This window comes from Vespa mandarinia, chromosome 5 (genome assembly GCF_050613455.1).
Source record: "Vespa mandarinia isolate Hongniang chromosome 5, ASM5061345v1, whole genome shotgun sequence".
Taxonomy (NCBI): domain Eukaryota; kingdom Metazoa; phylum Arthropoda; class Insecta; order Hymenoptera; family Vespidae; genus Vespa; species Vespa mandarinia.
This window is the reverse complement of record NC_140814.1, coordinates 4,000,001-4,017,500: the sequence shown is the minus strand read 5'-3', so window position 1 is coordinate 4,017,500 and position 17,500 is coordinate 4,000,001. Positions and strand designations below refer to the sequence as shown.

The 17,500-nt window shown below is 36.7% G+C and overlaps 1 long non-coding RNA gene across 13 annotated transcripts in view; it reads right to left on the bottom strand.

Annotated features, from left to right (window-relative positions):
* LOC118441885 (uncharacterized) overlaps positions 1-17,500 on the bottom strand; it is a 118,094-nt gene that overhangs the window by 65,505 nt on the left and 35,089 nt on the right. For 8 of the 13 annotated variants that reach the window (XR_014982160.1, XR_014982164.1, XR_014982154.1 and 5 more), the window contains one exon: positions 9,450-9,990. The exons of 4 other annotated variants lie outside the window; for them this stretch is intronic. This is a non-coding gene — a long non-coding RNA (uncharacterized LOC118441885). Of the gene's footprint in view, positions 1-9,449; positions 9,991-17,500 lie in introns of those variants that run through there. One more of the 13 variants, XR_014982155.1, reaches the window with a different exon arrangement.

The following is a 17,500-nucleotide window of genomic DNA, read 5'->3' as shown; positions in this document are numbered from 1 at the left end:
AAAATTTGACGAATATATCTCGATGACGTATCACACATCATATTAAATAAAATTATTTAACGTTATTATATTAATTATACGTACGTATGTATGCATGTATTTGCGTAATAGTAAAAATTACGTATATTTCGTTGTTTCCATAACGCGTTTCCATACGATGTCGAGAGAATCGATAATAAACTCGTCGGATATGTACTTTACTTTTTTTTTTTTTTTTTTCTTTTCTACGCAATACCGTGGATATTTGTATTTAATTAATTATTTCTAATATATTTACGTAATATGTACTACATCTTTTATATAATATTTAATTCAAACGAAATTATTTCCGAATATTTGTGAATGATGACGAAAGTATTTAAATACGACGTATCTTGGTATCCAGATACGTATGTATACTTACATACGTATGTCGAACAGAGCGGCCTTTATCGTACGACGATCTGAGGACGACTAACGAGTATGCCCTTGTAGAGTTAGACGATACCGATAAAGTACGAAATAATCTAAACAAATACGTACATAGTTAGAACCATATTTACGCGTAGATATTTACATTATTAACCAAAACAAATCGATCGATTCCGGTAATACACGATACGTTCGTTCCATTTCATTTCAAAAGGACTAAAATCTTCAATATATTTATCTCGATTTATTATCTGTATTATAGCCAATATATATATATATATATATATATGAAAGAAAATATGTAGAAAACTCATCTTGGAGACGAGCTCAATGATCAAAATTTTTCGCATGCAGGCATTGTAATGCAATGGACAACGTTCTCTCTTTCTCTCTCTCTCTCTCTCTCTTTCTCTCTATCTATCTATCTATCTTTATCTCTATCTCTCTCTTCAAAAAACCCCTCCGTACACACAATCGGCTTTTGATTTACGCAAACGATTGCAAGCACATATCGTGTTTGTACGAGCCCTTTAGATTACCGTATCGTTCATTTCCGGTTGAATGCAGGAAAAAGATTATACCTACGACTTGTTCTATACGACTATATCGATGTTATATAGTTTCTACCAATCACGAAAAAAATAGAGAAAGAGAGAGAGAGAGAGAGAGAGAGAGAGAGAGAGAGAGAGAAAGATTGGATCTTAATCTGCGTAATTTTTAAGTATCGACAATACGCAAAAGGATATAATTCTGTAAGAAAATAAGAATTACAAAATGATGAAAATTTCTCTGTATAAAATAAATATATAAAAAAAAGGAATCTACGATCTTCCATATTTTCAGGATGTCGAAAAAAGAAAAGAAAAGGAAAAAAAAAAAGAAATAGAAAAAAAAAGAAAAAAGAAAAAAAGGAAAGAATTAAAAAAGAGCAAAAAATATATATGATACATTAAAGGCAGGCAGTGATATCGTTTAAAAGGGCCTCATCATATTTTATCTCATACTCGTTCCAGCAAGCTATCGGATTATCTAAAAAGGCACTGGCCTGTAAAAGCATAGAGATCTAACGAGTATCTAAAAGTTAGAAAGAAAAAAGAGATAGATTGATATATGGATAGATAGATAGATAGATAGATAGATAGATAGATAGATAGATAGATAGATAGATAGATAGATAGATAGATAGATAGATAGATAGATAGATAGATAGATAAACAGAAAGAGAAAAAGAGAGAGACAGAGAGAGAGAGAGAGAGAGAGAAGACAGAAAAAGAGAATGAGAGAGAGAGAGAGAGAGAGAGAGAGAGAAGAAAGAGAGGAGAGGAAAGGGAGGGAGAACGGTAGCGAAGCGTTAATTAATGAGTAGACACCTTCTGACATTCGACGCGTATTGACATAGCTTATGATCTCGAACTATAACGCACGATACGTTCTCGGTATAGAAGAGGAAGAGAAGGTGGAGCTGGTGGTGGTAGGAGGTGGAGGAGACGAGAAGAGACTGTGGCAGCAGCGGCAACGCTCGCATAATCCTCTTCTGGCGTCACGAATTATACGCTACCGACATGCTCTAACGGATTAACGTCCAACGTCCTCCATGCTGTTCCCTCTTCATCCTCTCCATCCATCCCTCTCTCTCTCTCTCTCTCTTTCTCTTTCTCTCTGTGTATGTTTATGTCTCTCTCTCTCTCTCTCTCTCTCTCTCTCTCTCTCCCTCTCTCTCTTTTTTACCTGTATGGAACGTAGAAATATCGGAATATAAACGAACATTATGGACACACGTCGGTTCGTTAAACAGAACCATTTTATTTATAACACGAAAAATTTGCAAACTTTCAAATCGTCGATAAGTATTAGTTATTCTGTTCTAAAAATATACCACATGTGCGTATCGATCTAAAAATTATTATCCATTGATGATGATGATAATAATAATAATAATTATTATTATTATTATAATTATTATAATAAAAGCAACAACAACAACAACGACAACAACAACAATAACAAGAATAATGCTAGCGAATAATAAATGATAATAATACTAGTAAATAATAAAATAAATTAGCGCTTAAGCGAAATGACGTGTAACGAATGATAAGGAAAAATATCTCAGATATCAGCGCTTTATACGATCAAAATTGTTCGTCGATGTTCTTCTATCGAAGGTAAAAAAAAAAAAGAAAAAAAAAAATATATATGTATAAAAAAAAAATAAAAATAAAAAGAAGATCGAAACGAAACGATTCTTTTCTATTTTATAATAAAACTTTCTCGAGAGACGAATTTGAGATACGGGATATATATACATATATATATATATATGGTATATGGTTCGATGATTTCACCGTTCGATGGAAATTTCAAAATCGTTCGTAGATATCACGATAGAAATAGTAATATCAAGAGAAGGGAGAAGAAGAATAAGAAGAAGAAGATGATAAAGAGGATGGTGAAGGTGGAAGTAAAGATGGAGGATGAGAGAGAACAAGCGAAACTTAACGAGCGTACGCGTCGTACAAGTAGGGGAACACAGGCTGTCCGGTGAATTACAACGCGAGCGTGCTTACCAAACGATCGTTATCACGCGAGGCCGCCATAGTTACTACGAGCGTTGTGACCAGTTCGAAGGGTTTTCGAATCTCGCCTTTCGTGCATACGTCTTAATTCAGAGATATTCCCTTCCCTTTTTCACGTTCAGCAACATCATATAGAGACGAGGACGACGACAACGACTACCATCACCATTACTACCACTACCATCATCATTACCACTACCATTGCTACTACCGCCATCATCATCACTGCTGGCGCTCTATATCTACCTTAACTCGACCCCTCTTCTTCTCAGATGGTGCAAACGATATCTCGAGTTAAAGCATACGCTGGGAACACGCACGTGATTCCAAGAACCTGCACGAAAGCTCGAACAAGCGAGAAAGGGAGGCAAAAAAGGGGGAGTGAGAGCATTGGGGGGAGAGGGGAGAGAAGATAAGAAGGAAGGGATGAAGGAAGGATAGGAGAGACCGTAAAAGGGTGTGAGGGTAAAAAAATCAACGTAACAATAATAAATAAGAACGAACATACGAATATCGAGATTTAATTACTTATCCAAACGTTTTAAAAATTATTGTACGATCTAACTATACCCTCCTATCTCGTAACATATTTTTAAGCTATTTAATATTTAAGAATATCGTGTTAATCAATATTATCAAGGATTGTACGTCATTTCAATGACGCTTTTTTGTTTTGTTTTAAGTCTATGTATAATAATAAATAAAATACTTCGTATAAATAATTCGTCATTGATATATTACATATAGTTACGCGTAATAGTATGTAGATTTTTCTTTTTCTTCTTTTTCTTCTTCTTCTTTTTCTTCTTCTTCTACTACGTAGTAATTCTTTCGGGAGATTCATTAAATGTGAGATCACAGTTTTCTATTCTCAAAATCTGCAGTGATATTATTTCCAGTAGGTAGGAAAATTTTTCATACGAATACACTAATACTACAAAGAGAATTATACTCGTCGTGAGACATATATACATACTTATGTACGCGAACGAGCTTTCTTCCAAAAGAACCAAAAGTGTGTACGAAGAGAAGATTCCGTTATATATGAAAGAAGACACTTCGTATTGAAACGCACGAATCTAGTTAACGCAGAAATGGAAACGACCGTGTGTGATGCCTTTTGAGAAAAGGAACACGAAGAAAAAAGAAAAGGAAAAAAGATAAAAGGAAAAGAAAAGAAAAAGGAAAGGGGGAAAAAAAGAAAAAAAAAAAAAAAAAGAAAGAAAAAAAATAAAAAGCCGTTTGCCAGCGCCAGCCAGTCATCTGTATGCCAAAAAGCAACGCGGCGAACGAACGCATCGACTAGAATGTATATACGTATGTATGTTCGTGTGTATTGGTGTGTGTGTGTGTGTGTGTGTGTATCTGTGTATATACGTGTGTGCATATACGAAAATGAATACGCGAAACGAGCACGTACACAAGCTGATTCGCCACGTCGGTATATACTATACGGGAATGTGGCAATGTCGGAGACGCGTTCCAAGATCTTAATTTTTGTGTCCTGGCCACTTTCGGTTGGGATCAAAATTTGCGATTCAAATTGGAATACGATCTCCGAGGCGGATACTCTTAAAGCGAATTCCTTTGCATTAACGGACTTTGTGATCTTTGGACATTAACCAAATATCAGAAAGTTATCGCGTTATCTTTAAAAAAAAAAAAAAAAAAAAAAAAAAAAAAAAAGTAGAAAAAAAAAAGAAATAAATAAGTAAATAGAAACAAAAAAAAAAAGAAAGATATCAAGTATTCATTAAACACTTTATTCTTACTAAAAGATATCAAGTATTCATTAAACACTTCACTAAACAAATTATGAATGAATTATTATTATTATTATTATTATTATTATTATTATTATTATTATTATTATTATTATTATTATTATTATTATTATTACTATTATTATTATTATTATTATTATTATTATTATTATTATTATTATTATTATTATTATTGTGTCGAGGAGCATCTTCAATGATTAATTATAATTAAAGAAAAAAAAAAAAAAAAAGGAAGAAGAAAATAGAAATTCGTTAAGTATTTTAAACCACTGAGAAGAGAGATCTTTCGTCAATATCTCTATATATGTACGTACACACACACACACACACGTGTATATATATCCCTAAATATAACTAACTTAAAAATTAATTACTTCGAACTAGATTTAGGTATTAAACCGAGCAAGAGAGTGATTAGCCTGCAAGAGGATAGACAGAATAAGAGCATAGATTGAGAACTATATACATACACGGGATGAACATTTGGATGGGGGATGGATATACGGCAAGAAGACATGCGTAATGGTTAGATATAATGTATAGAATGTTTCAAGAGTGGATGATGGACCAAAGAGGCCCATCGTTGGATGCATTAATCATTTCCATACTCAGTGGAAACCTTCTACGAATTTCCTCCTCTAATCTTTTTTCTCACTTTTCTCTCTTTCTCTCTTTCTCTCTCTCTCTCTCTCTCTCTCTTTCTCACTTTTCCTCCTTTCCGCTATCTCCACCAAGTTTTTTTTTTTATCTCTTTCCTGTCCTTTTCGCCACACTTCTCTCTCGTTTTCTTTCTCTCTCTCTCTCTCTTTCTCTCCCTCTCTTTCTCTCTTTATCTCTCTCTCTCTCTCTCTTTCTGTCTCTCTTATATAGGGATTCTTCCGTGTGGCTCGCAAAGCCACGGTTTTATCCATAGACAAGCGCGTGAGGAGAAACTCGTGGTAAAATAAATAACCAGAGCGACGCACGCGAGAGACGCCTTCCCATTCTATCTTTCTATGTTTCTCTCTCTTTCTCTTTCTCTGTCTCTCTCTTTCTCTCTCTCTCTCTCTCTCTCTCTCCCTCTCTCTCTCTTACTCGCCAAGAGATACTTCTGACACTGCGTGACTTCGTCTAGACGTGTTACGTAATTCCTTTGAAAGAAACGAAGAAGGAAGATCGATCCTTATGTCGTAGTACACCCACATACACTTGTTCCTTTATCTATCTCTCATTCCTACCTTCCCTTCTTTCTCTCTTTCTTCCATGTTTTTCTTTCATTTCTATTTTAATACTAATTTTTAAGACAGAACCAAATATTTGTACATACGTACTTATATACATGTATTTATATAAATTTTTTTTTATGCCTTCCAAGTTAGAATAACTTTTGATAAGTTCTATCTCTATCTCTATCTCTATCTCTCTCTCTCTCTCTCTCTCTCTCTCTCTCTCTCTCTCTTTATCTCTATCTATCTCTATTTCTCATTAATTACCTGCCCTTTTTATTGACTTAAGTATGCGATTTAAAAGTTAGAGATCCATCAAAGAAAAAGAAGAAGAGGAAGAAGAAGAAGAAGAGTGAAAAAAGAGAAAAAAAGAAGGGAAAGGAAAAAGGGAGTGGTGGGGGGCAAAAGGAGGAGAAGAAGAGGAAGAAGAAGATGAAGATGATGATGATGAGAAAAGAGCGCACCGACATCTTGTCGAACTTGTCGACGAAGGATCGCTTCCGTGGGAGAGTACACGCCTATCCAAGAGAGTCTTGGATAACTTCCAGCTCTCTTGGATGACTGGAATACGAAGAAAATTTCGATGAAAAACTCGTCGGAACACCTCACTTCTTCCTATTTCTTCTCTCGATGTTCGAACCTCTTGATGTTGAACTCCTTTTCTTTCTCTTTCTCTCTATATCCACCCCCCCCACCCCACCCTATCACTCTTTCTCTCTCACTCATTCTCTTATTCTTTGTTCTTCTTGACATTGATATTTTTTTTTATCAATAAACGCCCAATAGTATTTAAAAATGTATCAAAGCAACGAATCTTAATATTAATAATTACAAGAATAAATATCCTTTGATCAATTAATTATATCCTCGAGTTGTCTTTTTTTTCTTTTTTTTTTTTCATTCCATTTCATTTCATTTCATTTCATTTCATTTCATTACATTTCACTTCATTTTCTTTTCCTTTTTATTTCTGTCTTTTTTTTTTTCTTTTTTTTTTTTTTTTTTTTTTTTTTTCATTCTCTTCTTATCTTTCGCAAATTCCTTAGGAAGAGAATTTCTAGGTATATATCATACTGTTAGTTGGTACGTGTAACAATATCTACGTAACATATTTGTCATTCTAACCATCCCACTCCTCCCACCCACATCGAGCAACCCTCCTTGCCCTCTGCCCGACCATCATCCGACCGAGTCTCATTTCTCTTAAAGAATTCAAGAGATACCGAAAAAGGAACGACGATTCGATTCGACTCGACTCGACTCGACTCGACTTCAACTCGGCTACCACGAAGAATTAACTGGAATTATTAAGTAGTGCGAAATGCATTGATCGATAGAAGTACGATAAGGAGGAAAAAGAAGAAAGGAGGAGAAGAAGAAGAAGAAGAAGAAGAAGAAGAAGAAGAAGAAGACGAAGAAGAAGAAGAAGAAGAAGAAAAAGGAGAGGGAATGGATTAAACGGGGGAACGGTCGCGTACTAGTGGCGAAGCCACCACGATCGATTCGAGATGATTGCTCTCGATAAGCGAACCGGGAGGAATCGGAAGTGGGATCCTTAGAGGTAATAGAGCGCTGCAACGAGCAGACACCTCGCAATTTGGCTAATGGCCTTCCGGCACAACGCGAACTCGTTGCTACCTTAGAGTGCCAGAGGAGAACTATAGTATGTATTCGTGACAAGAAACAAAATCCTTTTTTTTTCTTTTTTGAAGGGGGAGGATGAATGAGGAGAGGAGGGGGAGGAGAACACGCACCTTTCCCTTCCTCCTTCGTTTTTTATTTCTTTTTTCTTTTTATTTATTTTTTTTTTTTTTTCTTTGATCTTTTTTCTTTTCTATTCCTCTTTGTGTTTTCTTTTTCTTTCCATTCCCCTCTTCCTATCCCAATTTTCTCACTCTTCCTCTCTCCCTCTCACTTGGATCGAAGTCGAGCCCCCAAACACTTCCGATAGTTTGTGAAACGGAAATTGCGTGCCGCGTCGTACTTCTTGCTCTCGAATCCGATGATTTATGATCGTTTCTGTTGCTCTACTCTACTACGTAGGGCCAACGACTAAGAATCCTAAAGTCCATGAAAAATGCATCAAGACCTAAGCCTGTTACATGGTACATACGGGTGGAGCAGGGCGAGGGGAAGAGATGGGGGTAGGGGGGAAAGGAGGGTGAGGAAATTCACGAAAATATCGATTGTTTACGTCGTCGTAAATAATAATATTTCGGACGATTAATGTCGCTGGATTATTCAGGCCATGATTTTTGTACTTTTTTAAATAAATAAATAAACAAATAAATATATAAACAAACAAACGAAGAAATAAATATAGAAACAAATTAAAACGAATTTTGAGAAAGAAATTAAAAAGTAAAGAAAGAAAAAAAAAAGATAGAAATTTGAAAAGAAGGAGAGAAAATAAAATAATGATAAGCTTCTTTTATATATATATATATATATATATATATATATATAAATATATATATATATATATTTCACAAAGAAAAGATTTCATCTATGATGAGGACTCGAGTGTTCTAGTAATTTGCGGAAAGAGATATAGAGAGAAACAAAGAGAGCGAGAGAGAGAGAGAGAGAGAGAGGGAGGGAGAGAGAGAGAGAGAGAGAGGGAGGGAGAGAGAGAGAGAGAGAGAGAGAGAGAGAGAGAGAGAGAGAGAGGGAGAGAGAGAGAGAGATAGAGAGGGAAGAGGAGTAGGACGGAGAGAAGGTGGAGGTGGAGGTGGATGAGGATCGTCATCATCGGTCGACGGGTATTCGAAGCGTAAAACTGCAGGCGCACACGTGAACGCGACTGCACGCGAGCAATTATCCAACACCGTGTGGTTGATGGCAATTGCAGTAGCCGGGGATCCCACGGGTGCGATTGGCCCGGCTAGCAGGGCGCTGTCGCCACCAGCCGACGCCCTTTTCCTGGCACGTTCGAGTTACCAAACGAGCCCAGGAGCGCCACTCACGGACCCCATAGTGCCGCTCTGCCCTATCTCCAATTCTACACCGTATAATTGACCCAATATATACGCTCTATCTCCTACTACCTATCCTAAACTACAACGATCTTCTCTCTTCCTCTTTCTCTCTCTCTCTCTCTCCCTCTCTCTCTCTCTCTCTCTCTCTCTCTCTCTCTCTATCTATCTATCTATCTCTTTCTCTTACTCCCTTTTATTCTCTCCCTCTATCTCCCTCTCTCTCTCTCTCTCTCTCTCTCTCTCTCTCTCTCTCTGTCTATCTCCTACGATAAAAAGGATGCCGAATTTGATCGTCTCTATGGAATTTTCTTTTTTTCCTTTCTTTTCTTCGTTATATTCTCATTAATCATAAAATCAAACTAAATTTTTTACGAAAATCTTATAAATATACGAATAGTTAAATGTCTTGCAAGATCGAAAATTTCGTTGCTTTTGAAAATAATTTTATTGATTAGAAAAAAAAAAAAAAATATATATATATATATGTAAGGAAACAAAGAAATAAAAAAAAAAGGAACAAACAAAATAAGAAGTAGAGCATTATTATCATCGATAATAAATAATAAAAACCGGGACGCTAAAAATGACGTCACCTTATCCGTATCTGACGTTTGAAATCTCAAACGATTTGGTTGTCCGCCGGAAGCTGACGCGCCTAAATGGGCAGCTTATGCATCGTCACGCGTCGTCGTGTGCGAACTTGCCACGAGGGAGACCTCGTGCTTCTTTCTATCGTGCGCTTTTTTCCCTTCTACCTATCATTTTCTCCCTCGCTCACTCACCGATATCTCTCTCTCTTTCTCTCTCTCTCTCTCTCTCTCTCTCTCTCTCTGTCCCTCTCTCCCTCCCACTCTTTCTAGCACGCGCGTTCTCCAACGTAGCTCGTCCTCCAACATCGATAGGGGCGGATTTCCAGAATGGACGAGGAGGGTGCGTCAACTGTTGCACGATCGTTCAAACTTTTGGTCGCGCGACTGGGAATTCTGCCTGACGACGTACTATTTTCCATCCCTTTTCCAAATCCCCGGAGTATTGCCTGAAAATGATAATATATATATATATATATACATATATATATATATATAAAAAATATATATATATAACCTTTCTTCCTTTGTTTTTGTTTTCTTCTTGTTCATTTCTTTATTCTTTCTTTTTTTCTTTCTTTCCTTTTAATTTCTTTCTTCCTTCTTTCTTTCTTCTTTCTTTTTTATTTATCATTTTTTTTTCCGATCAAATATAAAAAATAAAAGAAGGAAGAAGACTGAGAGGGAGGAAAAAAAAAAAGAAATAAAAAGAATAGAAAAATCAATTATCCTTCGGCGTATAAATTATCACTTATTTTCCGATAAAATGAACACGCCAATGTATCATTAGACGACTTGGTATTACATATGCATATACGTATTACATGAATATATTATCCATATACGTAATAGATATATATATATATATATATATATATATATATATATATATTTTTATGTATAGTCAGTACAACGGACGATGAGTACGTAGAGGGATTACCACGAGTCCCCAGCAAATTAGTGGCGATCAATTAATTCCTGCTCAGTGCGTCCTTCCCGAGCAACGAAGTGAGGCAAGAGGGGAAGAAAAAAAATCCCTACGGATTTAATTAACACTGAGGCTCGAACGTATTTCCCCCTTCCCCTCCCCCTGCTCTCTCTCCCTCTCTCTCCTCCCTCACTCACTCACTCTCCCTCTCTCTCTCTCTCTCTCTTTCTCTCACTCACTCTCGTAGTCTCCAATACAAATACAAAGTTCTCTACAAAATTTCGCGACGAAATTCGACGATAGAAAAAACAACCACCGACATTTCTAACAATCAAGTCTAATTTACTTACTCGCAAAGGGAATACTAAAACATTGTTATCGTTAATAGAAATTTTGTCAATTGATTTCGCTTAAAATATTATAACGTAATATTTGTACTTTTCAAAAGGGATTTTGATTTTCGTGATAAAGAATGAGAATTGACAAGTATAGAGAGAGAGAGAGAGAGAGAGAGAGAGACAAAGAGAGAGAGAGAGAGAAAGAGAAAGAGAGAGAGAATAAGAGAGACAAAGACAGAAAGAGAGAGAAAGAAATAGGAATTTCGTCAAAATGTAAATGCGAAAGTTTGCGGAAGCGAGTTACCGCGACAGCGCGATGTCACAAACAAAAACGATGCTTACGCCTGATCCTCGAGAGTATATATATATATATATATGTGTGTGTATATGTATATGTATATATTGCTAGCGGCGTTGGTTCGTGCGCAAGGGACAAAGGTAAAATCCGAGGGATATCTCGAGGGGGCTGTGGGTCGCGGTGAGGGTGTTGAAGGGCTGCGGAGAGGACGAAGGATAGTGGATGACGAGATCGCGAACGGTGGATTGCGGATTCCCGAGGGAGAAAGAGAAGGATAGAGATAAATAGAGAAAGAGGATAGAGAGAGAGAGAGAGAGAGAGAGAGAGAGAGAGAGAGAGAGAGAGAGAGAGAGAGAGAGAGGGAGGGAGAGAGAGAGAGACAGAGATAAAGACCGAAAGAGAGGAAGGGAGGGAGGGAGATAGAGAGAGAGAAGAGAAAGAGAGAGACAGACAGAGATAAAGAGCGAAAGAGAAGGAGAGAGGGAGAGAGAGAGAATGAGAAAGGATGAGAGAGTCAGAAGGTTCGGGGTGTGGTGAATGGCGATTATGGCTGGCCTAGCCTAGAAACAGCAATCTTCCATCTAGAGTCTAGACTACGGAACGTATAGTTAAAGCCCAACTTTTCTTCCTTTCCCTCAGTAGAGGGATCGACTCTACTGGGTGTCTCATATATAATATTTTTTCTCATTGTTAAGCTTCACTGAAACATTTGACGCTACTCATTCATACGAACGCGTACACACGTTCTCGCTCATATATACGCATAGTTATTATTATTATTATTATTATTATTATTATGATTATTATTATTCCATACGTATGAAATTCTTTGATTCGACAATAAGTCGATTCAAAAAAGGAGTTGTTTATATGTTAATTTTTATCAGCTGATAGAATATCTTGATGTAATTGAAAGTAGATAGAAAAAAGGAAAAAGATCTTAAGGAAGGATTTCAAAAGGAGAAAAATAAATGAAGAAGAGACGAGGGAGGAAGGCTTACCAAGGAAAGGCTTTTTACTTTTTTTTCTTCTTTCTATTATTATTATTACTATTATTATTATTATTATTATTATTATTACTATTATTATTATTATTATTATTATTATTATTATTATTATTATTATTATTATTATTATTATTATTATTATTATTGCTACCGAAATGTCTAAGTTTCAGGAGTATTATAAAAAATAAAAAGAAAATGAGAAAGACAGACAGGCAGATAAACAGAGAGAGAAAGAGAGAGTGAGAAGGAGAGAGGGGGGAGGAGGGAGAAATGGAGAAAAGGGAATGCGGTCAAAGGATCCAATGAGAGAAAGGGATAAAAGACCGAGAAAAGAACAGTGAAAGGTGGACCGGCAAAGCAGCAAAGAGGGAGGAGGATCTTAATTTCATAAAGATCCGTTCCCGAAGGAGATCGATCCTCCTGACCCTCGGGCACGTTAATAACCCCAGTTGCGAGCCGAGCGCTTGTGCTCATCTAGGGGTGGAGAGGAGAAGGGCCACGATCGGTAAATAATTTCGTTGGTACTGCGCAGGGCCGTACAACCGCCGTCTCCTCGTTGCAACTTTTATCCGTCGACTACGTTTCCATACTCTCTCTTTCCCCTCTTTCCCTCCCGCCCTCTCCCTCTCTCTCTCTCTCTCTCTCTCTCAATCTCTCTCTATCATTCTTTCTCTCTTTTTCTTCCTTTCTTTGTTTCTCTTTTGCTGTTTCTCTCTCTCTCTCTCTCTCTCTCTCTCTCTCTCTCTCTCTCTCTCTCTCTCTCTTTCTCGTTTTCTCTCGTGTACGCTTTTTTCGCTCCCTTCAAAAACGGAGGCCGTGTCGGAGCGATGAAATATTTGACGAGGGAGCGATGAGTCGTCGCGGCGAGCCATTTCTTCCTCTTTGTCCTTCTTTATCCTGACGCAACGTCGACCCTACTCCATTAGAATTTTCGTAACTCTGCATAGCGTGTATATATATATTTGTATATATGTATATATATATATGTATGTATATATATATATGTATGTATGTATGTATGTATGTATATGTATATGTATATGTATATACACATACCATGAAACTTTTAAATCGTTTGATTGTTCGCTTAAAAGAGAGAAAATTTACTTTCTTACCTGAAACTCGATCTTACGTATATTTTTTCTCTCGCTCTTTTTTACTTTCTTTCTTTCTTAAAAATCTAAGAAAAACTAAGAATTCCATTCGTCCAACATTTTGTCTCATAAAACGAGCCCAAAGAAGCGCATACACACCGTTCCCCCCGGTCTTATAAACAGGAACGCACATTCGATTTAAAAAAAAAAAAAAAAAAAAAAAAAAAAGAAAAAACGAAAGAAAAAAGACGAAAAAAAAAGGAAAAAGAAAGGCAAATAAAGAAAGAATGAAAAAAACAAATACGTAAAAAAAAAAAAAAAAAAAGAGGGAAAAAGGGAAAAAAAGAAGATATGATTTTTCGATAACGACAGTATACTTTTTAAAACGAATCCCTTTTGAAACGAGCTAGGCTAGGCCGGACTAAGCTAGGCTAGGCTAGGCCAGGCTATACTTGGATAGGCTAGACTAGGCTAGGCTATGTATTAGGTAGCTGGCTAGATAGCTAGCTAGCTAGCTAGCTAGATATCTAGCGAACGAGCGAACGAGCGAACAAGCGAACGAGCGAGCGAGCGAGTTGGCGCCCTCGTCCACGATTTATACGCAGGCGGTATAGGAAGATTTACTCTGGCCAAAACCTGCAGGTCGTGTAGGTACGGGTTGCTGCACGACAACGCAAAACGGATGATCGAGCACCACTGACGCCAGAGCCACGGTGGTTTGGGAACGGCGGGGCTTGCGAATGGCCATGGCGTGCCGGGGGATGATTAATGCGCTCCGCCACCACCAACGCTACCCCATGGAACGCCGTCGCCACCACCAACGCGTAACGTTTCTACGCTCTCTTCTACACGTATCCCTCTTCTCTCCTACCCTACCCCTATCCTCTTCTACCCCTCTACTGCTTCTCATGGATACGGCGACCACCGTGTCATAGGTCGGCGATACGAGCTCGCACTTTCTGCACGCAACTTTCAACCCTCTATCTCCTATCTCTATTTTGTACATCTATCTATCTCATATATATATATATATATATATATATGCGTGTGTGTGTGTGTGTATATATATATATATTCTTTTTATAATCAAACGTTTTCGCTCTTCGTTTTGTTTTACTATTTTTATTTTTATTTATTTTTTATTTATTTTGTTTTTTTTTATTTTCCCTTTTTCATTTTTTACTTTTTTCTTTCTATTTTGTTTACATTTTATCGCATCACTCTTCATCCATCATCATCGTTGGCGAGGACACGACTATTGTATTTTTTTTTTTTTTTAAGACGCTACATCGTTAGTAACCACGTCTACACGTTAAATTTCGGCCTTTCTCTCTCTCTCTCTCTCTCTCTCTCACTCCTTTTCCTTTTTCTATTTTCGTCGACTTTTAATATGTTCCTAGATAAATGTTTGAAATTAATCGGAGGAGATTTTCCTCCATAACTTTTCTCTTTTTTTTTTGTTTTTCTTATTTTAGGATAAAGAGTTAAAGTTTCCATTTCTTCCTTTTTTAAATTTCTTTTTGGCAAATTATCCTTCGTACGACATAATTATGATAATCTTCTATTTACGTTCTCATAAAGCGTACCTATATTTTCTCTTGTTCCTCTTATTTCTTCCTTTCTTTCGTTTTTTTTTCTTTTTTTTTTTTTATTTTTTTTTCAACTTAGAGAAACGCGATTCATAAAGTAGTATCTAGGATATAAATCATGTTGCATCCATCTCTCTGTTCATGTCCAACGTTCTTCTCTATTCAAAGTTCCTATGTCGACTTTTCATTCGTTTCAAGAGTCCCACACCCGTGAGTTCAATTACTTCGATATAAATTGATAAAGTGTCAACGCGCTGAAATTCTAGGACGACGACGATTGAAGTGTGTTCGCACGCTTGCACACGTCTCGTACTCTCTATGCGTGTGAAACGAGACAGAGATACGAGAAAGGAGAGAGACAGAGAGAGAGAGAGAGAGAGAGAGAGAGAGAGAAATAGAGAGAGAGAGAGAGAGAGAGACGAGAGAGAAATAGAGAGAGATAGAGAGAGACGAGAGAGAAATAGAAAGAGAATGGTAGAACTCGGTTCGGTGGTCGAATAGAGAGGAAATCGGCAATTTTCGAGCATACGCAATTCAATCTCGAAATTCTAACGGAGATAGAGTTTCTCCCGATATTCTGCGAAATTTATCATCACCGCTTTTCGGTGGTAAACCATACTGCGAACCGCCGAACGATCGCTTCGATGAAATAATATCGTACTTTTTGTTTCCCCGTTCGTTAGAGAAACTCGTTCGTTAGAGAGAGAGAGAGAGAGAGAGAGAGAGAGAGAGAGAGAGAGAGAGAGAGAGAGAGAGAGAGAGGGAGAAAGAGAGAGAGAAAAAGAGAGAGAGAGAGAGGGAGAGAGGGAGAGAGAGAGAAAGAGAGAAGCTTTAAATAAAACAAAATCGTTCTCTCATCATCTAGTCTTCTAAGATTGTATTATTTTGAATATATATATATATATATATATATATATATATATATATATATATATATATAAATACGGAGTATATATGATATAACTTGATAGTTAATAAAATCAAATTAATTCTTCGTCGTCGTTGTTCGGATTAAATCGATTTTTTTTAGGAAAGACTTGATGATGCTTTCCAAAAAAAAGAAAAAGAAAAAAAAGAAAAAAGAAACGTGAGAATTAGAAATATCTGTGTAAAACGACAGATCGAAACATTTTTAATAATAATACGAGAATAATTAAAATAAAATTCTTCGTCGTGGTTTGGTCGAGTCTTACAAAAAAATATAAACACTCGAAGAAAAACAATCTCGTTCGACCCTGGACTTGAAACTGCTCTCGAGATACAATATCTAAGAAAATAACTTACAAATATCTCTCTCTCTCTCTCTCTCTCTCTCTCTCTCTTTCTCTCTCTCTCCTCTATCTATCTCTTATATTGACAATATTAAAAATACACGACGATAATAATTATGATGTACACGATCGACCGCAACGATTGTAAATGAAAATATTCAATCGTCATAAATGCCATTTTTTCTCTCGGACACGCTACGGTAATAAAAAGAAAAGAAAATAAAAAAAAAAAACAAGAAGAGAAATCAAACAAAAAAGAAAAAGAAAAAAAAAAAAGAGAGAGAAAAGAAACGGGGAGAAAGAAAATTCGCACGAAGAATTGGAAAATATAACAGCGCGCGTAATTCCAACTTCTTTCTCGTTGTCGGCTTTGCGAACGCTTTCCGGTCGATCGATCGACGAAGAAAGACACTCCTCGTGGCTTTCTTGGCCATCCTTTAAAGCCGAGAGAAGGAAGAGGAAGTCTTAAAGCTCTTCGTCGAAAGTTCGACTAACCAAAGGCAGAGGTTCTACGTTGTGTATTATAGATACTATTCCCTACTATAGATATAGTAAATAGTACTATTTCTCTATCTCTCTCTCTCTCTCTTTGTGTGTTTTTCTTTTTCTTGTTTCTCTTTACGGAAAATTCTTTCATAAAAATAAAAGAAGAAAGAGCGTGAGAGAGATAGCTATAAAATAAAACGAGAGAGTAAACCACGAAAACCAAAAGCTCGTGACTCGAAAGTAAAAAAGAAAAGAAGCCAAAGGATAGTAGAATAAAGAAAAAGAGAGAGGGAGAGAGAGAGAGAGAGAGAGAGAGAAGGGGAAGGAAAAACAACAACGAGGAAAAAGAAGTGGAAGAGCTACTGCCTCCTTGTCGTTACGCCGGTATATCAGGATCTTGGTCGCAACCGCAGGATACTAACATGTATATATAAGTCAGCACATTCTCTTCCTCGCTAACCGTGACTACTTGTATATATGGGCAGCTACTATATACGGAGTGTGAGAGAGAACTAATGAAAAGACGGACCTAGACGTTCTTTCGCATTTTCCTTTTTTTTTTATTTTTTTTTTTTTTTTACTTACTTTTTCTATTACTTTCTTTCGTTCGTTTTCATTTTCTTTCCTTTTCTTTCTTTTTTTTTTTTTTGCTTTGCTCGTTTAACTAACAAAATGTGAAAATAAACAGCGCAAATCGTGCCGATCGTTTAAAAGACCGGATCGAGATAAGATAAACGATTATAACTCTACGTCCAGTTTGTGAGCTAAATTTTCAACGAAAATTTGCGCACGGCCACATATATTTCCTTCGGGAAATAAAGTTTCGACGATGATACGGATGGATTGGGAGGGATGTTGAAAGGAGATGGGGGATTGAAGAGGGGGAGAATAGAGGTGGAGATTGTTAGGGAGAAGAAACAAGGAAAACAAAAAACAAAAAAATTACGC